The following is a 24,481-nucleotide window of genomic DNA, read 5'->3' on the forward strand; positions in this document are numbered from 1 at the left end:
GAGCCATTGTGGAACTGGATGTTCCACCTCCAACTGATAAGCTTTCCCCCTGAGCCCCGTCCACACTGTGAATAAATAAAATGGTTGTTGTTTTAAGTTACTAAGTTGTGGAGTAGTATATGACATAGCACTAGACAATTGACACTTGATATATGCTTTTCTTCCACTCATTGAGTTATTTTTAGGATTAAATGAAATATCATATATAAAAGCACCTATTAATGCTAAAGATTCTTACTAACTCCCAGTGACCACTGCTTTCCCACCTGCCTTGCAGAAATCTGGGAACACCACCTCCAGCATAGCCTTGATTTTGAAGCTTTGCAAATCATCAAAAATAAAAATAAGGTTAACTTAACTAGTAAATTCTTATTGACTCTCAGTGATCACTGCTTTCCTAAGTGGATAAAGGATTCATTAAGTGGAGCTTTGCCACGGATAAAGAAAGGCACAGAAAGCCATTTAAAACCCAGTTTTGTCCATTCCTACATTTGTTTCTTGTTTATTTCTCTTCCCTTCTTTCTCCTATCCCACTCCTCCTCTACCTGCCATCTCCAGATTAGACAAAGTTTCTCTGACCTTGGCTTGGGAGTAGACTGGTTCTACTTGGCTCTAAGAGAGGAACATTTACCAGTGCTTCTCCCATGGGCTGCCTGGGCATGGAGGAGGTTCCCCTCCAGGACCGAGATCCTGGATAGGTTTTGAAGTTTTAAATGTGAAGGGGACCTAAACGGCCTCTCTTCAGTAAAGTCCCAGTGGGACAAAACAGCAGACACTGTAAATAAGATTGGGGTTCTGAGCTGAGTGGAGAGAGGACGGGAGGCAAGACCTCAGACTAAAAATGGCTGTAGTGGTGTGGGCAAGTGGGCCCAAGAAATATTTCCTGAGGACCTCAGCACCCATGTATGTATGGGGACAGAAGCGATTTCCCTAAATTCAATGCAGGCATAGTAAAGGGCAGCAACAATGCTATGGGGTTCATGTGGGCCTGGTATGATGTTGGAAACCAGGAGCTCAGTGCTCCTGAGAAGGCACCCAGTGAGCCAAGGTGGGGATGATGACTAGGACTTTTGTGGATTAACAACTAAAGACCAGGTGAAAATGAGGACTTCCTAGCACATGCCAGCAAACAAAAACCAGGCATTTGACTTGGCCCCATCCCCACCATTCTCTCCAGTAGTTAAACACTCAATACCAGTGTTTGATGTAACACTGGGAAAGTGGTCTGGCAATCACTCAAATCCAGACAAGGGCTTATAACAGAAATCAAGTTCATTCGTGGAAAGCTAAGTGTTCATACCTTGCATACCTGAGTTTGTTAATCAAACATATTCTCCAGGATTCTGGTAAAATAGTTTGCAGGTATACTGCCTGTATTCAGATCTGACCTCTGCAGGTGCTATCACCCCATGCCACCATGACATGGGCACTTGGCATGGCCCAATTGATTCAGATCATGAAGGTGGAAGAGCTCACAGCCAGCAAAGTGGCACTGACCGGTAGTCAAGCAGCTTCCCAAGTCCAAGATCAAGTTCCCACTAGCCCCTTGGGTCCTGCCCAGCACAAGCTACACTTACCAAGAAGCCCAACACCTCCTTTTAGATGCAAGGCCCTCCCCATCCCTGATCAAGCCAAATAAATTCCTTGGGGGGAAAAAAACAAAACATGCTCTTCACCTGGGGAATATGTAAAAGAGAGATCTGAAAGCGGGGTAGGGACTAGTTGAATGTATAAGGAGGGATGAAAGTTCCAGGCAAAGAGGGAAACATGTGTTCTCTTGTTTTCAGAGAACTGTGTAGTTCATTTTGAACGATGTCCCATCCAAAAGAAGTTTTATTTGTATGTTCTTCAATGCCATTAAAGGGACAATTTTCAAAAGTCACACAAAGGCAGTGGTTTCTGGTTCATTAAGATGTTTTCTTCTCTCTGTAATATTATTGCCTTACCCAATCTTGCAGAATACTGTAGACCACTTTGAATGATATTGTTTTAACAGAAGCCTAATAGAGTACCCGCCCATTTCTCAGTGAACCCGTTCAGAGTGAACTGCTCAACCGTGAAAGTAGACTCCTGGCAACCTGGTTTGTGATAGATGATCCTGGGCAACTATAAACCAGATCCAGTGAGACAGCTGGCTCAATTTGAACCAATCAGATTCTCTCCTGAAAATTAAGTTTGGCAGCTAAGGAGCTGCTCGTTATTCTCGGGGTACAGCTGGAACGGAGGGACACTTAACCACAGAAGCTGAGAGACTTTTCTTGCACTAAACAGAGAAATGAAGAAAGAGAAGAAGAAGCAGAGGGGCAAGGAGATCCAGGGTCAAGGAAGCATCTATCTCCAGAGAGAAAGAGTGAGGTCAAAGGGTGCCTTAGTTCCTGACGGGAGACGGGCAGGGGACTCAGCTGTGTTCCTGCCCTTGGGTTCTGAGACACAGCAAGGCTATCCTTATATATTCTCTGTTCTCCCACCAGACCATTCTGAAGTGAATTCAAATGAATCTCATTACATGCAAAAAAGGGTTCAAAGACAAGATAATGAATGTGTGCCTTTGTTCCCTAGAGGGTCAGTTGGTAGCTACATCATGCTCAAGCAGCAATGTTACAAGACCTCAAATTAAGATTATTCCCTGCTCAAAATGCATGCTTGCATGCTTATGACTTGGCAAACTTTCTTCTGAGTCTCTGTAAAGTCCTGGTAAATCTCAGTCAGCTGCTGCCTGCTCCTTGTTCCCCATTAGGTTAGGTCGGCAACTTTTGCATCCTCATACTATCCTGCTCAAAGCACAACAGGTAAGTAAGCCCTCCAACACATGTGGATGCAGTGGTGCACAATATGGACCGGGTCTCTACCTACCTAGAGCATTCAGCTATTGGGCATCCACACATGCAATGTTCAGTCAGGTCCGACTCTTTGCAATGCTATGTACTGTAGCTCACCAGACTCCGATGTCTGTGGGATTTTCTAGGCAAGAATACTGGAGTAGATTGCCATTTCCTCCTCCAGGGGATCTTCCTGACCCCCAGACTGAATCTGCATCTTCTGTGTCTCCTACACTGTAGGCAGATTCTTTACCACTTGGGCCATCGGGGAAGTTTCCAGCTATTGGGGGACACAGGTAATTCAACAGAAAATTAAACTGTAATTCCAATTAAGCACTGTGTAGCCATCGGAAAGTACAGCTTGCCAGAGAGACGCACAACAGGGGTACCTAATGCAGTCAGGGAGGTGTGGAAGAAAAGTGATTTGTCAAGATAGAACATGATTCCAAAACAATCAAAGGTTTTGCTTACACAGGGCTACTGTGTACCATACCTCTTCCTAAACACTGTTACGTGTATGAGCTCATTTAATCATCACAAGTCTATGTGGTAAATATTATTATTAGTCCCATTTTATAGATGATTCAAATACACCATAGAGAGATTAGTAAGCACGCCTAAGGACATACATTTAGTGGTGGAGACAAGATTCAAACCCAGGTAGTTTGAATAATGAATGTTAATTTATTGATTGAACAGCTACAAACTAGACAAAGTATAATGCTTATCCCCCCATCCTCTCCATTACCGCCCCTGTTGGTCATTCTTATTTTTAAAATGTAAATAAATACCTTTAGGCTTTGAAATGTGCATCTAGTGTGACCCATCTGTATATGCAGAGTCAACATCAAGATTTTAAAAAAGAGCATTTCAAGGCAATTCTGCCCCCTTATCACACTCCAGATAATACTGAGTAGCAACCACATTGTAACCAGCAGTGACCTCTACACATCAGGGAGCAGGAAAACAAATTGGATTCTTTCAAGGTTGCACCAGCTGCCAGCTGAAACCACCCCATTGGAGGGAACTCTAAAGGGCAGTTGCTGGGTGACAGAAGCAGCTTGTTGACATGCAGTGCTCCTTTTCAGGAAAATCCTCCCATACAGATATTTATTTCTACATTTTTTCAGATTGATTTTGTAGTTTCATCAGAAAATGATTGTTCAGTTATTTTATCTAACAAAATGTACTGCAGCAGTTATTTGTGAAGCTGCTGAGGGCTGAACCAACTCCAGTATGAAAGTGAAATTGCCATAGTTTGAGTGATTTCTAGCTACACTATATTGTATTAAAAAAAAAAGAGGTTTATTTTTTTTTCAAAGATACAAAATGTGTTTATAATTAATTAACAAAACTAAGAATTCTTTGGAAATTCTTTTATTTGTTTCTGTTCTTCTTTCCTTCTGGCTTTTATTCTCCCCTCCTCTTTTACCTCATTCTATACCACTCTTGGGCCTCTGGTGGCTCAGTCGGTAAAGAATCTGCCTGCAATGTAGGAGCCCCAGGTTTGATCCCTGGGTGGGGAAGATCCCCTGGAGAAGGAAATGGCAACCCACTCCAGTATTCCTGCCTGGGAAATCCCATGGATAGAGGAGCGTGGCGAGCTACAGTCCATGGGGTCACAAAGAGTAAGACACGGCTGAGCAACTAAACCACCACCACACCACTCTCAGCAATTCTCTGTTCATCTTCCTTCTGGAAACTTTATAATATTTAAGTAACAGATACTGGCCTGATTTGTGCATATGAACTTGCAGAGAAATGATGGGTCTGTTTTGAGCTAATCTCTCATTTCCCTTGGTATTAACTCTGTGACATCATTAGGAATATTCACAAACATCTCAGTGCTCCCATTTCTTGAACATGGTAGGACTGCACCTCCGTCCATGGAATTTTCCTGGCAAGAACACTGGCAAGAACACAGGGGATCTTCCCAACCCAGGGATTGAACCCAAGTCTCCTACATTAGCAGGCAGATTCTTTACCACTGAGCCACCAGGGAAACCCATAATGGTATTATTCAGTCATAAACAGGAATGAAGCACTGATACATGTTACAACATAAATGAAAATTGAAAACAGTGTGCTAAATGAAAGAAACCAGACAAAAAAGGCCACATATTATATGATTCCGATTATATGAAACACACAAAATAGGCAAATAAAGAAAGCAGATTATGATTGCAAGGTGTTGCAGTGAGAGTTGATGGAGTAGGGAATGAAGAGTGACTGCTAAATGGATGTGCGATTTCCATTTGGGTTAATGAAAATTTCTGGAATTAGATAGTAGTGATGGTTTCACAACATTGTAAATATACTTAAGGCCACTACATTGTACACTCTGATTAAAATGCTGAATTTTATGATATGTGCATTACATCATAATTTAAATATATGTATGTTATATATATTTATAAATTATACACACATAGGAGTTTACATATGGAACATCCATCAACCTGAATGATTACAAAAAGACAGTAAAATAAACTTTTGTTGTGTTAAGTCATTTGTTTTAGCAGCATAACCTAGCCTATCCTGACTGATGTAAACTAGTTCATTGCATTTGGTTCACCTAATCTTTTCTTAAGCCTCCTGTGTGTCAAGCACTAGGGAAGCAAAGATGAAAAGTCTCAGATCAGCAAGGGAGATAAACATACTAACCAAAAGATGCTCTTCAGTATGATAATCCCATAATAGAGGTGGATTAGGAATTACAGTGGAAGCACAAAGGCTGAAATGGCAATTTCATCCTGGAAACTCAGAGAAGACTACCCACGAAGGAGAAGTTTGAATTACATTTTAAAAGATGTGTAGATATTTGCCAGATAGAGATATGGAGAGGTTCATCCCAAGTTTGATGGATGAATTTACCCTCTGTACAATGATATAGATATGAAACAGCTTTGCACATGGCAGGAAATGGCACTGATTAGATAATAAGATATGAAGCAGTGAGTACTAGAGATGAGAGGGAGAACTTGGCAAGTGGCTGGAGTTTGAACCTAATATTATAGCCAGTCCTTCCTTACCATACCACTCATGATGTACATGGAAAATGAATACACATATGGATACCAGGGTAAAAGATTGAGGCTGCTTGTGGCTGGCTGGCCACATACATAGCCATGTTTGGCATGTCTTAATTCATTGTAGCACACATCTTTCAGGAAGCTCTACTATGGGCAATGGAGTCTCACTGAAGATTTTTTAGCTAGGAAGCAATATGATAAGATTTGCATTCTGAATCATGACATGGAAGATGGGTTAATATGAAGAATAAGACTGAAGTCAGGGCCAGTGTGCAGTAAGAGGTAACCTGGCTAGTGGTAGAGGCACTCCTCTGGTTCTGTGGCTTATGCTTTGGTACTAGAGACCGAGACTGTTCTGGTGACGGGGACCTCTGTGGCGATGGCTGAGATTCTTGCAAGAGTAGCAGAGGACGGTCTGGAGGAGAGGATTCTAGTTAACCCAGGCAGCTGGAAGGTGAACGCAACAGACACAGAATATACTGTAGGGGGAGCTTTTCAAGATCAAGCTCTGAGCCTTAGGTGTGGGAGCACTGACTCCAAGACCCTAGACTACCAGAGAACTAACCCTCAGTTCAGTTCAGTTCAGTTCAGTTCAGTCACTCAGTCGTGTCCGACTCTTTGCGACCCCATGAATCGCAGCACGTCAGGCCTCCCTGTCCATCACCAACTCCCGGAGTGTACTCAAACTCATGTCCATCGAGTCAGTGATGCCATCCAGTCATTTCATCTTCTGTCATCCCCTTCTCCTCCTGCCCCCAATCCCTCCCAGCATCAGGGTCTTTTCCAATGAGTCAATTCTTTGCATGAGGTAGCCAAAGTATTGGAGTTTCAGCTTCCGCATCAGTCCTTCCAATGAACACCCAGGACTGATCTCCTTTAGGATGGACTGGCTGGATCTCCTTGCAGTCCAAGGGACTCTCAAGAGTCTTCTCCAACACCACAGTTCAAAAGCATCAATTTTTCAGTGCTCAGCTTTCTTCACAGTCCAACTCTCACATCCATACATGACCACTGGAAAAACCATAGCCTTGGCTAGACAGACCTTTGTTGGCAAAGTAATGTCTCTGCTTTTTAATATGCTATCTAGGTTGGTCATAACTTCCTTCCAAGGAGTAAGCATCTTTTAATTTCATGGCTGCAATCACTGTCAGGAAGCATTTAACAAGAGGCTTCCTGTGTGCTCTTTTGGATTTGTCAGGAACCCTCATTATTGATTCCTGAATATTCAGGAATTAAGAGGAGAGGCATGCCTTTCCTGGGGCTGAGGAATCCAGGCATTTCTCATTACAGTGATAAGTACCCTCTTCCTTTTTATGAGCCAAATGGTAAAAGGTGATTGTTTGCAACTCTCTCTCTTTGATAGGGATCATCTTATGTTTTGTAAGTCTGAAATTTTAATCTTTGTCTTTGCTGAGAATAACCACCTTGTAAGACAGTATATATGCCCACACCATGTTGATTAAAACACCTTTGCTCCATCAGAGCTTTGGTCCCCGTGTCTTTCTTTCTTTCCTTCTATTCCTTCTTTCTGTCTTTCTCTCTCTCTCTCTATTTCTGGCTAATTCCTTGGAGTGCGGAGGCCCGCTGAGCTCACTTTCTTGCCCGGGCTTCTAAGACCCTCTAGAGAAGGCGCACTGTACCTTCACCCACTCGAGTGGGCGCCTGGTGCCTATGTGCAGCAGTGCGAGCCCTAAGAACAGGACTCTATTGGCTTTCCACATAAACCAGGGGATACCAGCCTCTTTCTCTCTCTCTTACTCTCCGGGCCACCAGGTTCCAGTCCATTAAAGGACAAACAAGCACTATCAGCCTCTTTCTCTCTCTTACTTTCTTATCGTCGACTCCAGACCACCAGGTTCCGGTCCATTAAAGGACCAACAAAAGGCCATATATGATAAGCTTACAGCAAACATTATTCTCAACGGTGAAAAACTGAAAGCATTTCCTCAAAGAGCAGGAACAAGACAAGGGTGTCCACTTCTGCCACTATTCAACATAGTTCTGGAAGTCCTAGCTACAGCAATCAGAGAAGAAAAAGAAATAAAAAGAATCCAGATTGAAAAAGAAGTAAAGCTCTCATTGTTTGCAGGTGACATGATACTGTACATAGAAAACCTTAGAGATAGTATCAGAAAATTACTAGAGCAAGTCAGTAAATTTAGCAGTTGTAGGATACAAAATCAATACACAGAAATCACTTGTACTTTGATATACTAACAATGAAAAATCAGAAAGAGAAATTAAGAAATCAATCCCATTCACCACTGCAAAAGAATTAAATATCTACGAATAAACTTACCTAAGGAGACAAAAGAACTGTACACAGAAAATTACAAGACACGAATGAAAGAAATTAAGATGACATAAACAGATGGAGAGATATTCCATGTTCCTGGGTAGGAAGAATCAATATTGTGAAAATGACTGTACTACCAAATGCAATCTACAGATTCAATGCAATCTCTATCAAATTACCAATGGCATGTTTCACAGAACTAGAACAAAAAATTTCACAATTCATTTGGAAACACAAAAGACCCCAAATAGCCAAAGCAGTCTTGAGAAAGAATAATGGAGCTGGAGAAATCAACCTGCCTGACTTCAGATTATACTACAAAGCTACAGTCATCAAGACAGTATGGTACTGACAAAGAAAGAAACCTCAGAAATATAGACCAATGGAACAAGATAGAAAGCCCAGAAATAAACCCATGTACCCATGGTTACTTTATTTTTGACAAAGGAGGCAAGAATATACAATGCGGCAAAGACAGCCTCTTCAATAAACGGTGCTGGGAAAACTGGACAGAAATATGTAAAAGAATGAAATTAGAATGCTTCCTAACACCATACACAAAGATAAACTCAAAATGGATTAAAAACCTAAATGTAAGACCAGAAACTATAAAACTCTTAGAGGTAAACATAGGCAGAACACTCGATGACATAAATCAAAGCAAGATCCTCTATGACCCACCTCCTAGAGTAATGGAAATAAAAACAAAAGTAAACAAGTGGGACCTGATTAAACTTAAAAGCTTTGCACAGTAAAGGAAACTATAAACAAGGTGAAAAGACAACCCTCAGAATGGGAGAAAACCATAGCAAATGAAACAACTGACAAAGAATTAATTTCCAAAATATACAAGTGGCTCATACAACTCAATGCCAGAGAAAGAAACAACCCAATGAAGAAGCGGGAAAAAGACCTAAACAGACATTTCTCCAAAGAAGACATACAAATGGCTAACAAACACACGAAAAGATGCTCAACATCACTCATTATTAGAGAAATGCAAATCAAAACTACAATGAGATATCACCTCACACTGGTCAGAATGGCCATCATCAAAAAGTCTAGAAACAATGGATGCTGGAGAGGGTGTGGAGAAAAGGGAATGCTCTTGCACTGTTGGTGGGAATGTAAATTGATGAAGCCACTCTGGAAGACGGTATGAAGATTCCTTAAAAAACTAGGAATAAAACCACCATAGGACCCTGCAATCCCACCTCTAGGCATATACCCTGAGGAAACCAAAATTGAAAAAGGCACATGTATCCCATTGTTCATTGCAGCACTATTTACAATAGCTAGAACAAGGAAACAAATAACTCAATGTCCATGGATAGATGAATGGATAAAGAAGTTGTGGTACATATACACAATGGAATATTACTCAGCCATGAAAAGGAATGCCTTTGAGTCAGTTCTAATGAGGTGGACGAACCTAGAAGCTATTATACAGAGTGAAGTAAGTCAGAAAGAGAAAGATAAATATCATATTCTGACACATACATACGGAATCTAGAAAAATGGTACTGAAGAATTTATTTACAGGGCAACAACAGAGAAACAGCCATAGACAGTAGACTTATGGACATGGGGAGAGGAGAGGAGAAGGTAAGATGTATGGAAAGAGTAACATGGACATTTACATTACCATATGTAAAATAGATAGCCAACAGGAATTTGTTTTATGGCTCAGGAAACTCAAACAGGGGCTATGTATCAACCTAGAGCGGTGGGATGGGGAGGGAGATAGGAGGGAGGTTCAAAAAGGAGAGGATATATGAATATCTATGGCTGATTCATGTTGAGGTTTGACAGAAAACAGCAAAATTCTGTAAAGCAATTATCCTTCAATAAAAAATAAACTAATTAAAAAAAAAGACTGAAGTCAGGATGATCTTGGAGGAGGCAATGCAATAATCCTGAAAAAGATGGCAAGAGCTTAAGTCAGCATAGTGGCAATGGGGATAAAGATAGTGGACAAATTTAAGACATAGAATTAACAAGCATTACTGATTGATAGGATGTGGAGGGTAGAGGAGGAGAAAGAGTCTCAAATGGCTCCCAAACTAAGTGAATAACTGTGGCTCCAGTGGATTGGGAAAGAGAGGTAGGGGAGACCTGTGAAGATTGGAACTTGTAGAGCTGATATGCCAGCAGAAGTATTGGAAAGGTAGTTAAATACTAGGGTAGTTAATTATGGGCTCAGAGAGAAGACTGGAGTAGGGCTAAAGATATAGTGGTCATGGACAGGTACATGTGTTAATTAAAGCCAGGGGATAGATAAACTGGTTGAAACAGGACGTAAGTGAAAAATGAAAAAGGCTGAGGTCATTAAAGCAGAACATAGAGGAAGTAAAGCCTATGTGAATGAAACTGGCATTTCTTTGATGCATAATAGGATCATTTCAATTGACTGAACACTGAAACCCTTTGAAAAGGATGACTCTCTTTAATCTTTCTAAGTCTAAATTAAATGTAAAGGTGCCTCTGGGAATTCCAGAAGAGGTCCACTAATAAAGGCTGAAGACTTTTGTGAAAATTGAATGTCTAAAAAATATATATCATATAAAGTAATTTTAATTAAGTCATAGTTATGGTTCTCTCATATTACAACACTGTGTTGTGCTCTTGTTGTTGTTGTCTAGTGGCCAAGTCAGGTCCAACTCTTTGTAGCCCCAAGGACTGCAGCCTGCCACGCTCCTCTGTCCATGGAATTTTTCAGGCAAGAATACTGGAATGGGTTGCCATTTCCTTCTTCAGTATGTGGAGGCGGGGACTGGGGAGGGAGGGCTTGGTCATTTGGTACCAAAATAAGTCCTGAGACTAAGACATGCAATGACCTTATGGCATGGCTATTTGAAGCGTGGCCTAAGCAGGGGCGGTATTACCAACACCTGCTAGATTCAGACAGGCAGAATCTCAGGCCCCACTCCAAAGCTGCTGGACCAGAATCTGCATTTTAACAAGGTCCCCAGGGATGCACATGCACATTGACGTATAAGAAACACTGCCTTGAAGCACATACACACACTCACCAATACAAATCTAGTGCCTCAGCCGATCTGCACTTTCATCAAATCATCGAGAGGTGTGATAATTCTTCACCACAAAGGCTGCCCTCAATTTTGGCTGCCTCCAAACTTTTTCAGAGAATAGAGCTCACAGGGAACAGACCCAGAGGATATGCCCCAGTCTTCACCTTCACTCTGCATAGGCAGGTGGGATTAAATATTAATTCTTTGGGACATATCACTGGTTATGGAGTCAGAAGCAACCAAAAAGACCACACAAGGGAGAAAATATACTTAAAATGTGGTTTGGCCAAGTATCAGTTCAGTTCAGTCGCTCAGTTGTGTCTGACTCTTTGCGACCCCATGAATCGCAGCACGTCAGGCCTCCCTGTCCATCACCAACTCCCGGAGTGTACTCAAACTCATGTCCATCGAGTCAGTGATGCCATCCAGTCATTTCATCTTCTGTCATCCCCTTCTCCTCCTGCCCCCAATCCCTCCCAGCATCAGGGTCTTTTCCAATGAGTCAATTCTTTGCATGAGGTAGCCAAAGTATTGGAGTTTCAGCTTCCGCATCAGTCCTTCCAATGAACACCCAGGACTGATCTCCTTTAGGATGGACTGGCTGGATCTCCTTGCAGTCCAAGGGACTCTCAAGAGTCTTCTCCAACACCACAGTTCAAAAGCATCAATTTTTCAGTGCTCAGCTTTCTTCACAGTCCAACTCTCACATCCATACATGACCACTGGAAAAACCATAGCCTTGGCTAGACAGACCTTTGTTGGCAAAGTAATGTCTCTGCTTTTTAATATGCTATCTAGGTTGGTTATAACTTGCCTTCCAAGGAGTAAACGTCTTTTAATTTCATGGCTGCAGTCACCATCTGCAGTGATTTTGGAGCCCCAAAAAATAAAGTCTGACACTGTTTCCACTGTCTCCCCATCTATTTGCCATGAAGTGATGGGACCAGATGCCATGATCTTAGTTTTCTGAATGTTGAGCTTTAAGCCAACTTTTTCACTCTCTTCTTTCACTTTCATCAAGAGGTTTTTTAGTTTCTCTTCACTTTCTGCCATAAGGGTGGTGTCATCTGCATATCTGAGGTTATTGATATTTCTCCCCGCAATCTTGACTTCAGCTTGTGCTTCTTCCAGCCCAGCGTTTCTCATGATGTACTCTGCATGTAAGTTAAATAAGCAGGGTGACGGTATACAGTTTTGACATACACCTTTTCCTATTTGGAACCAGTCTATTGTTCCATGTCCAGTTCTAACTGTTGCTTCCTGACCTGCATATAGGTTTCTCAAGAGGCAGGTCAGGTGGTCTGGTATTCTCATCCCTTTCAGAATTTTCCACAGTTTATTGTGATCCACACAGTCAAAGGCTTTGGCATAGTCAATAAAGCAGAAATAGATGTTTTTCTGGAACTCTCTTGCTTTCTCGATGATCCAGCGGATATTGGCAATTTGATTTCTGGTTCCTCTGCCTTTTCTAAAACCAGTTGAACATCTGGAAGTTCACGGTTCACATATTGCTGAAGCCTGGCTTGGAGAATTTTGAACACTACTTCACTAGCGTGTGAGATGAGTGCAAATGTGCGGTAGTTTGAGCATTCTTTGGGATTGCCTTTCTTTGGGATTGGAATGAAAACTGACCTTTTTGACCAAGTATAAGCAAGACCAATCACTGCCATTTGTAAAACCTGTTTACCAAATGTGCCCAATGACCTTGCAAGACAAACTTTGGATTTCTGCCTTCAAATCTCCAGGACGAAAATGTAAATAGGTTCCCTACTTGGAACTTAAGAAAAAGTGGAAAAAGCTTTTTACTCTTAAATCTAACCTGTAGTTTTGGTAAAAGAGAGAGAACTGGTCTTTAAGCACCGAGGGACTTGGAAGGCACTTACTGTGGGCTCCAGACTCTACTTATCTTTCTAGGTTTGACTGAAGTGTCCCATCCTTTGAGAAGTTTTCCCCCAAAATCACCTTGCCGGGGTTCAGCCTCGGCAGGATCCAGGGGGTACCCTCGGGATGAATGGCGTCAGCGAGAGAAGACACGTGAGACCAGCCTTGATAGGGCCAAGTCTGCGAGGGAGAGAGAGAGAAAGAGAGAGAGAAAGAGAGTGACCAGACGGGGGGTGCAGCAGAGTCTGGCAGGGTCTGGCAATGCTTTACTTTTTTACCGTAGCTTTTATACCCTAAATTAGTACATTTCTAAGGGGAAGATAGTTTAACATTACATCAGCTTGTTCTTCACGAAACCAGGGTGTTTTCTGCATACTTCTTTGTTTATGAGGGTCTTGTACATTGTCTTCTGGCCTTGGGGCCTATTAACATTTTATGCAAGTCAGGTGAATGTAAACCTATTTTCTGTTTCTCTGGTGACCTTAACTGAAAGGTAGCAGTCTCATAGGGCAACAGTACAGAGTAGAAGCATAACCTTGTTAACATAAAAATTAATCCTTCTGCAGAAGTTGTCAGTTGCGTTTATCTAAGAAGTTTACCCCACACTGACTCTGCGACTTTGGTGAGGCAGCCCCTGCCTAGCACTCCTGGGTGATAATTAATGACCGTTTCATTGTTACCACACTAGGCCTAAGCTCTTATTTTTCTAGATCTATAACTATATTAACAATGGTTTCTATAACACAACCTTAGCACATTAAGAGTAAAAACACAGCAAGCAAATGTTAACCCAATAACCACCTTTAGAATAATTTTTCTTATGTTTTCTAATAGGACCCCTTTACCCCCCAAAAAGGCTCTATGTCTATTAGGGCCTTTATATGATCAGGTTCTTTATGCTGTTTTATGATTAGGGTATTATAAGCAGTCATGCATATTAGTACCAAGGGCATAGACGCATTTGCCAAACAAACTAAAATACCAGCAAAGAAGTATAAATTAAAACACTCCTTTCACCCTGGATAATCTCATAAAATACCACCACCCGGGAAACTTATTGATTAAAGTTCTAAATTGATTCTTATTTGGAAAGAGATCAGGGAAGGCCTTCTGCCTGTGTCACAGAAATTAGGGAGTAGTCTATTGAAGCAAGTATGAGAAAGACAGATATCATCTTTAAGGTGAGCACTGGGGGCAGCTTTTCAGAATCCCTGAAAACCTGATCTGCCTTGCCTGTCAGGTTTTGTCCTTGTGACCTTGCATGGGAGGGATCTCGTGAGCTGGCCTTTTTGGAATCCCTGAAAACCTGATCCGCCTTGTCTGTCAGGTTTTCTCCCTTATGACCTTGTCATGGGTGGGATCTCATGTGCCAGCTCCTGGCAGACTGAAGTGTCCCATCCTTTGAGATGTTTTTCCCCAAAATCACCACTCCTTATTCTGGTTCTCATGAGATTTTCCTTAGACTTCTAGAATGGTACGATAACTTATTTATTAGGAAGCCAGGCTTTGCTGCCCGACTATATGACTCTAAATTCCCTCCTTTGTCTATTAACATTACTAGCTGGGTGACCTTGGCCAGGTAACTTCCCTCCACAGCTGTCAGATGGAGAAATCTGTATCATAGGAGGTTTTTGTGACAATTACATGAGACAATGCATATAAAAATGACAGTGCCTGGCACATAACAAATAACCAGTGTTAGCTATGATTATTAGCTATGATTATTTGCAGAGTCTGGCTTCAATTAGAGTTGGTTGTATGTATGTCTGCCTTCCTCGCTAGACTGTGAGCAAACTCTTTACACCCCACATCTGGCATAGGGACTTACAAATGGAAGATACAATGTTTGTCAAGTGGGTTTGAAGGTATGCCAGGAAGAGGAAAGGGAGGGTGCTGGAAACAAGTTTAATGTACTTTATGATTTTATCCAGTTCAGGGGTTAATAGTCAGCCACCTGTTGCTCTGGCTAAGCATGAGAAAATCACTATGGGAAAAGAATAAAAGCAAAATATAGCAATACAGCATAACCCAAATAAAAGTACATCAGGTTCATCAGTTGGGGTTGTCATGCCCTACTAAGCTAAGAAAAAACATAGTGTGGACCTTGGAATGCCAGATCAGCGCAAATTCAGAACACTGCTTGTGCACACACTAAGATGTTTTCCCAAGGCATATGCAGGTCTATGACCTCTAGCTAGGTGATAGCCCTTGCACAAGAAAATAACAAAGATAGTCTAAAGTAATCAATAAAATGGGAGACGTGACAGGGGACACAGGAGGCTGACTTCATTGTAACACAACAGATACTTTCTGCTTGCCAAGACACTAAATAAAAGTGATGTGGCTCCGAGGAGAAGGGCTCTTGACCCAAGAGGTCTTGAGTCCCCTGACCCCATCTTTAAAACTTTAATTCTGTCTCTAGTTTCTTTTTCCCAAACTGTGTGTCGACCACCTTCGATCCCTACCTGTTGTGCTGGCTGCAGCAAGTGGCGCCCAACGTGGGGCTCTTGAAAGTTAAGGATCGCTGTGAGCCAAACTGAAGTTGAAACATCAGTGCACGGTCCTGAAGAAGAGTGGGGTGAGGCCTCTGAAAATCCCCCTTTGCAGTAAATAACACTCTCAGGCATTAAAACCGGGGTTAAATATAGGAAATTCAGAAAACTTGGAACCATACCGGCTGTATTGTTATGGGGCCAGGGCCCAGGCGGGTAGGTGAACAACAAAAAAAATTAGTGAGGGCCGGCTATTGGAGCTTTTACAAACCATTGAGAAACATTGCCCATGGTTCCCTTCTCTCGGTACTTTAGATTTAGGAACTTGGGAGTAGGTAGGTAGTAAATTAGAGAAGCTTTTTGCAAGGGAGAGCCCTTGCCTGTATCTATCTGGTCAATTTGGACATTGATAAAATCAATTTTAGAACCTCTTTAGACTCCAGAAAGCTCAGAAGGGAGTGAGGATGAAGGTAAAACCCAGTCAAAGGGAGAACCTGAATACACAAAGCCAGAGGGCGTAGAACAAAAAAACGCAGGAGACTCTTAAAGCTACAGTTCCTTCTGTACCTTCCTTTGGGGAGGACGAATTTTCTTTATCTCCTCTTCCTCCCGCTCCTATCTTTTTTTTTTTTTTTTTTTAATTTATTTATTTTTTTTATTATTAGTTGGAGGCTAATTACTTCACAACATTTCAGTGGGTTTTGTCATACATTGATATGAATCAGCCATAGATTTACACGTATTCCCCATCCCGATCCCCCCTCCCACCTCCCTCTCCACCCGATTCCTCTGGGTCTTCCCAGTGCACCAGGCCCGAGCACTTGTCTCATGCATCCCACCTGGGCTGGTGATCTGTTTCACCATAGACAGTATACCTCCCGCTCCTATCTTAACAGCTGGAGTGACTCAAGCTTTTCTTTCCTTGTCATGGACAGCAGTTCTGTCACCCCTCCAGAAAGGTATTTGTCAGACTCGACAGGAGGGTGACTTGGAGGCTCTGACTATGACATGTCCAAGGACAATACATGAACGAGTAGCTCCTGGGAAAGATCCTAATAATCCTAATGGGGTGTATGAGGCTGTACACAAACAGATTCCCTTTAAAATACTAAAGAAACTTAAGCAAGCTGTTCAAAATTATGGAGTAAATTCCCCTTTTACCTTAGAAATAGTGCAGGGACTAGCTGAGGGTTCCCATTTGATTATGGTGGCTCATGACCAAGCCAGACAGATCCCCATCTCTTTAGATCAATTAATAGGCAATGGAAATTGGGGGAGAACTCAAGATCAAGTACTTATGGAAGATCAGCTATAGAACAGGTGAGGGGATACTGCATAAGAGCCTGGGAGAAAATAGAGGTTAAAGGACAGGTTTTCTTTAAGCGAAGACCTCACCTGCCCAGAGAGATAATCTCTGCTGGGACAACTTCTTATCAGTCTGTCCACCCCTGTCATCAGAGCCAATTTGAACATTCACTGGATTAATTTTTAACTATGAAACTATGACTACGAAGAGAGATGACATTTTTGATACTGAATGGCCATGATATTCTTTAAACTCCAAAGAAAACTGGTTAAAATTAAGTCTTTTTGAAATTGCAAAACCGGTTCTTTTTGCACGTGCAATTAAGAAAAAGCGGCTTGTTAAAATACTTCTTTGGAGCTCCAATTCTGTTCGAGAAACAAAAACAGGCCGGGGAAAAAAACCTAAGTTAACTCTTATCGTGTCCTTGGGATACACAGCCCACTCTATCTGGGACTCCAGCCATGAACAAATTGGTAGAACTCAAACCAAGAAAAAAGAAGGGGCAAAGAGACATTTTAAATATCAAGCAGAAAAAAAGAGACATTTTAAATATCAAGCAGAAAACTATGAGATCTCTGTCTATATGTCTGTCTAAATTTATGTGTATCTCAGTGTGTGTCTTTGTCCTTGGACAAAATTGCTAAAGGCTGATTGGTCAATGAGCTCTATTTAATTGGCCTAAAGAGAAGTAAGTGCTTATGAATCAAACAATTCTAAATTCAAAAAAATTAAAATGAATTTCAGGCTTGTGTGAACTGGGAAATATTCATTATTGAATTGATACCTGGTATTAATGTTTATTTATTGACTTCGTGAAGATACTTTTGCAAATGACATAGCTTTGAGTGATTTATATTTACCAATCTACAGAATGATGTTATAAAGTACAGTTCACAGTTGCTAAAGGAAAGTAAGGTGTGTTTTTAATTAAAAGGTATAAGGAATGGAATTACATTCTCTTAAGGAAAAAGGAAGTATATCTGAACTTACAGGTGGCTGTTATCTGAATGGGAAAATAGAGTGATGAATATAAAAGTGTAAAAAAAGGTTTGTGGCAAGTAGAAGAGAGTTTTGTGCATGACACAAGTTTCTTAAGACATTAAACTGCCTTTGAAATCTTTTATTGTTACTTTGACTAAATGAATAACTATTGTTTCAAAATGAATATAAGCTGGTACCAATCTGGAATTTGATTTTCTCTTCCTGTTAAAAAAAGACAAAGTCTTCCTGGTATGTGACTTTTGATAACAGACTATGTAAATTTCTTAGTCTTTAAGTGATTCATACTTGTTTTTAAAATCTTTTGTTACTTTGATAAAATGAATGAGTGTTGCTTCACAATGATCTATGAAGACGATGACACACATGGACAAAGCACATTCTGCTTCTACAAAATTAACTCCTCATCAGGAAACTTAAAATGGAAAAATGGCTATAAACCAAACAGCTGGGGCTATGGGAAATCCAAGATGGCCACTTGGCTTTTCCTGGCTCCCTGACAAACCTCACTTTTATTTGATAGGATAAGCCTTTCCTGGCTGTAGGGTTAATATCTCACAATGGAAAAAAAAATGGTTAAAATACATTTTCTGCAATTTCCAGTGATCAGGGCACCCACTTTGCTGGGTCGTACAGACACTGGCAAAAATTTCATGAGCTTTCTGGAGACTACCACGTTCACTGACGTCCTTTGTCGTCAGGCAAGGGCCACAAAACAAAAGGATTGGTTACATGAGATTGAACAGCTAAATATGACTACAATTTTCATGACTTTTTGTCTGACATATTACTGGCTTCTAATCTTTGTTTTCAGATATTATAAAACTCTTCTCCTCAGGTCACTGATGGTTTAAAATAATTTAGTGATTTATACCTGTGGGTAAAATTAGAACATTTTTCTTTTCTCTCTGTCTCATCCCTCCAGAAACTGGAGATGTTTGGGTTCTGAACAGTCTCATCAAGGTACAAAAAAGACTGTCTCCAGACATACACAAAAATCTCAGAGTATACTGGGGAGCCCAAACTCATATAGATGAGGAGATTAACAACAGGTTGGTGGATTTAGAAAATGCAGTGCTACTCTTAGGAGAAGAAGTACAAAATCTTAAATTACAAATACATTTAAAGTGTGACTGGAACATTACTACTTTTTGTGTGACATGCCCAGGAATATAACTAATCTAAACACTCCTGGGAAAAGGTTAGACAGCACTTGCAGGGCCATACGGCTGACAACTTTACTCTAGATATTAAAAAGCTACAGGCAAAAATCATTGGCATGCAGCATGCTTCTCTTAGACCATTACCAGGTGCAGATAGACTTCAAGGAATACAGAGGGCCTTAACTCATTGAGTCCTCTCAAGTGGATCAAAGACATCGGAGGTGATCTCACTGAACACTAGCTATGTTTTGCTGTTTCACTATAATCTTCTGTTTAGTCCTCAGATGCACACGAAAAACCCTCCGAGAACTAATGAAGAAAGAAGTTGCGAGATCAACATATCTTCTGCTACAAAAACAAAAGGGGGATATGCAGAGGTTAATAGTCAGCTGCCTGTTGCTCTGGCTAAGCCATGAAAAAAAATCACCATGGGAAAAGAATAAAAGCAAAATATAGCAATACAGCATAAACCAAATAAAAGTACATCGGGTTCATCAGTTGGGGTTGTCATGCCCTGCTAAGCTAAGGAAAAACATAGTGTGGACCTTGGAACGCCAGATCAGTGCAGATTCAGAACACTGCTTGTGCACACACTAAGATGTTTTCCCAAGGCATATATGGGTCTATGACCTCCAGCTAGGTGATAGCCCTTGTACAAGAAAATAACAAAGATAGTCTAAAGTAATCAATAAAATGGGAGATGTGACCAGAGACACAGGAGGCTGACTTCATCGTAACACAACAGATACTTTCTGCTTGCCAAGACACTAAATAAAAGTGATGTGGCTCCGAGGAGCAGGGCTCTTGACTCAAGAGATCTTGAGTCCCCTGACCCCATCTTTAAAACTTTAATTCTGTCTCTTGTTTCTTTTCCCCAAACTGTACATCAACCACTTTCGATTCTTACCTGCTTTGCTGGCCGCAGCAATCCAGGACCAACCTCTGTGGTGCTTGTTTTTCTTCCATTTCCAGAGCACATTGTCTCATATGAGGTTGGTTGCTGTGAAATGGGGCTGGCAGGACACTATTTCTTCAACCAGGATGTTCTGTTCAGCAATATGAGGTTGTGCTATGAGGCATCTGAAATCTCCAGTTTGGTCCTGGGCTGGAAGGGGAGTGGAGGGCTGAAGTTCAGTCAGAGCTGGACTGGCTAAACTGGGCACCCTAGCTAGTATAGGGTCACATCAGCTCTGAGCATCTCAGTGTATTCACTTAGAGGGAGGTCTTTACATACTGCACAAAAGAGCTGTTTGTACCAGCAGGACTCCCCTGCAAACTCAGAGGTCCCCTTGGAAACCAGACTACTGACACTTGGATGAACATCAACTAAAATAATGTTAGTTTGCTTACTAAATATTTATTGAGCACCCACTATGTGCTAAACACTGTGCCTGACACTGCCAGAAGTGAATAAAGAAATTACAGTCGGGGGAGGTTGGGAAGTGATGCAGAAAGCAGGAATGTGGACAGGTATGACAAGTGCCACCTTAGGTGTGAGGGCGAAGGTGGTAGAAACATCCAACAGACGGCTAATATAAGGCTCAAAGGGTTGGAGGAGGCTTGGACAAGGGACTCACCACCAAGATGATGGAGTGATCATCATTGAAGGAGTGATCACAACAGCTAACATTTATTAAGCACATACTGTATACATCCATCCAGCCCTGTTCAGAGAGCCCTGAATGAGAACCCTCATTTAGTTCTTACAACACCCTATGAAGTAGATAACATTATTCTCTCCATTTTACAGATGAGGAAACATAGGCTCACAGTAAATGGTGGAGCTGGATTCAAATCAGAGCAGCTTGGTTCCAGACTAAAGGGGGAGTAAAGAGCCAAATCAGCCTTCAAGGCAAGGGCAAGTGCTGTGCAACAGCATAGAGGGAGGAATGATGCTCCCCAAGTCCTTTGAGGAACTCAAAGTGTCTGGAGGTGGGAACAGGAGTTCTGAGATAACACAGCTCCATCTGCAGGTTAGAAGGGAAACCAGAGGCAGGGGACAGTCTGCTGTTGACTGTCGATAATTAACTGTGTGACTCCTGTCATCTAACCCCTCCTGGCTTCAGTCTCTCCCTTTTGTAAAAGACAGTAATAACAATACCTGGGCTCTACCATAGAGAACGGCTATGGGTGTCAAATGGGAAAAATGCATGTAAACTTGATAGAAAAATGCAAATTCCTTCCCAGACTTGAGCTTTCATCAGTATCATTTCCCCAGTAGCTTCAAAGATTTGCAAACCCTAATCAACAGCGTCAGGGCAGTAGCAAGAGACTTTGAAGTAGAGCCACAGGGTGGGGAAATAGACCCTCATCCTGTGTCCATCACTTGCATCCAAATTCACCACTTACTGTGTGATGCCAAGGCAAGCTACTCTCTCACCATCTCAACTCCATCATCTGGGCAATCGGGCTGATGATAGCATTCACCTTATAAGTTGCTGGGAGGAATAAATAGCACTTGTAATATGCTTAGGACAGCTCCCAGCACAGAGGAAAGACAAAACCATTAACAGCTATCATTTTTAACATCATTAAGAACTCTATTGGCTACTCACCCCATTCCTCCACATTCTATGTGATAAAAACACATGCAGATATTAGAAACCAGAGCTGATGAAGGTTTGCAACCCTACACAAGTGCACTGCTCTGGACATTCTTCCGGGCTCCCACAGGCTGGCAAGCAGCTGGCTCTCCATGCTGTCTGTCCTGGACGAAAATGCCCCAAAGAGGTAAAACACAGAGATCAAACACCATTTGTGCAAACCAGGCTGCTCTCCTCATTTTTGGACAGAATCTAAATATCTACTTTTGTATCTATTCCTCATTAGATGGTGAAATTCTCAAACGTGTCCTGGTGTCTAGCCTGGTACCGGCACGTAGTAGACAGTTGATAGATGCATGTGAATTCATTTGAATTTGAACTTTAAAGCTCAGTATATAGAGAGTATGATAACATTTTTTGAAACTCCAGTCTAATAATATCTCCAGGGTTTTGCAATGGAAATACATTAAATGGGCAAAGGATACTATAGTTCTAAATGTGGCAGTGTTCCCTTGTAATAGTTGATAATTATACATCATATATTCATATACTGTTATACAAAGAACGAAATGAGCCAATAAAACTACATACACTAACAAGGATGAATTTCACAAACATGATACTGAATGAGAAGCCACACAAAAACAAGTGCATACTGTATAACTCCAATCATATGAAGTTTAAAAACAAGCAAAACTAATGTATAGCTTTAAAAGTCTGGGTATTGATTATCTTTGGAAGGGGTGTACTGATGGGGAGGAGGCACAAGAGAGACTTACATTTCTTTCTTTTTAAAAATAAATGTGCTTTTTAATTTTGTCAAGTACATTTTTCTTTTTCCTTTTATTATTTATTTGTTTTGGCTGTGCCTCATGGCATGTGGGATTTTAGTTCCCTGACCAGCAATAAAATCCATACCCTCTGAAGTGGAAGCACAGAGTCTTAGCCATTGAACCATTAGGGAAGTCTCACATTTCTTGACCTGAGTATTATTTTCATGGGCACATTAAATTTGTGATCATTCTTTGAGCCATACACTCATGATTTGTGCATTTTTTCCTATATGATAGTTATACTTCAATAAAATATGACTTTACAAAAATAATTATGGCACATGATAACTAATCACATTAAAAAAATCATCTCCCCAAGTAAGAACAGGGTATTCAAAAAGTAGCTGAACCCACACTAGTCAACCAATAAGAAGTGACAGTGAAAGGTAAAACCTGATGGATTTCAGAAGGTGTATAGACTTGGTTGGTATATTGGCTGAAGATTCAAGGTGTTGTTAACTATATATCTGCATGGGAACAAAACACAAAGTGGCCGTGCAGTTTGATAAGACTATCTCAATTTCTAAGCTTTCAGTGTAACTATCACCAAATGGACCTTCATTTTATTAGATCAAAACTCTGAGGATAGAGGACTTCAATTTCAACCTGTGATGCACTAACTGATACTATCCCCTGCCATAAACAAAATACTGATAAATACAGACAAATCAATAACCTCAGATATGCAAATGACACCACCCTTATGGCAGAAAGTGAAGAAGAACAAAAGAGCTTCTTGATGAAAGTGAAAGAGGAGAGTGAAAAAGTTGGCTTAAAGCTCAACATTCAGAAAACTAAGGTCATGGCATCCGGTCCCATCACTTCATGGCAACTAGATGGGGAAACAGTGGACACAGTGGCTGACTTTATTTTTCTGGGCTCCAAAATCACTGCAGATGGTGATTGTAGCCATGAAATTAAAACACACTTGCTCCTTGGCAGGAAAGTTATGACCAACCTAGACAGCATATTAAAAAGCAGAGACATTACTTTGCCAACAAAGGTCCGTCTAGTTAAGGCTATGGTTTTTCCAGTGGTCATGAATGGATGTGAGAGTTGGACTATAAAGAAAGCTGAGTGCAGAAGAATTGATGCTTTTGAACTGTGGTGATGGAGAAGACTCTTGACAGTCCCTTGGACTGAAAGAAGATCCAACCAGTCCATCCTAAAGGATGGGTGTTCATTGGAGGGACTGATGTTGAAGCTGAAACTCCAATACTTTGGCTATCTGATGCGAAGAGCTGACTCATTTGAAAAGACCCTGATGCTGGGAAAGATTGAAGGCAGAAGGAGAAGGGGATGACAGAGGATGAGATGGTTACATGGCATCACTGACTCAACAGACATGGGTTTGGGTGGACTCCGGGAGTTGGTGATGGATGGGAAGGCCTGGCGTGCTGCGGTTCATGGGATCACAAAGAGTCGGACACGACTGAGCAACTGAACTGACAGACAAATATTTAAAACATCTATTTTTAGATACTGAACAACAAGCTTCACAAGACTGTAATCTCTGAAGGAGGGAAACAAATGAGTCCTGCAAATGCCCCAGCTTTAAAGGCATTTAGATCCTGGCATAGAGGAGGAGAATCCAAAACAGAAACAGACTTACAGATGTAGAAAATAAAATTATGGTTACCAAAGGGGAAAGGGAAGGGGGAGGAACTACATTATAAGATTAACCGATACAAAATGCTATACACAAAAGAGATAAGTAACAAGGATTTACTGTATAGCTCAGAGCACTATATTCAATAACATAATAATTTATAATGGAAAATAATCTGAACACTCACACACACATATATATAACTGGATCACTTTGCTGTACACCGAAATCTAACACAATATAGTAAATCAGTTCAGTTCAGTTCAGTTGCTTAGTTATGTCTGACTCTTTGCGGCCCCATGAACCGCAGCACGCCAGGCCTTCCTGTCCATCACCAACTCCCGGAGTTTACCTAAACTCATGTCCATTGAGCTGGTGATGCCATGTAACCATCTCATCCTCTGTCATCCCCTTCTCCTTCTGCCTTCAATCTTTCCCAGCATCAGGGTCTTTTCAAATGAGTCAGCTCTTCACAT

At 41.3% G+C, this 24,481-nt stretch overlaps 1 long non-coding RNA gene across 1 annotated transcript; it reads right to left on the reverse strand.

Moving 5' to 3' along the window:
• Nucleotides 1-18,829: 18,829 nt before the first annotated feature.
• Nucleotides 18,830-21,726, reverse strand: LOC122709344. Its single transcript, XR_006345486.1, has 3 exons — nt 21,576-21,726; nt 19,928-20,125; nt 18,830-19,368 (listed from the first exon to the last, which is right to left on the reverse strand). It is a non-coding gene; the product is annotated as an uncharacterized LOC122709344 (long non-coding RNA).
• Between the last annotated feature and the right edge of the window lie 2,755 nt (nt 21,727-24,481).

Source organism: Cervus elaphus, chromosome 15 (assembly GCF_910594005.1).
Source record: "Cervus elaphus chromosome 15, mCerEla1.1, whole genome shotgun sequence".
NCBI lineage: Eukaryota > Metazoa > Chordata > Mammalia > Artiodactyla > Cervidae > Cervus > Cervus elaphus.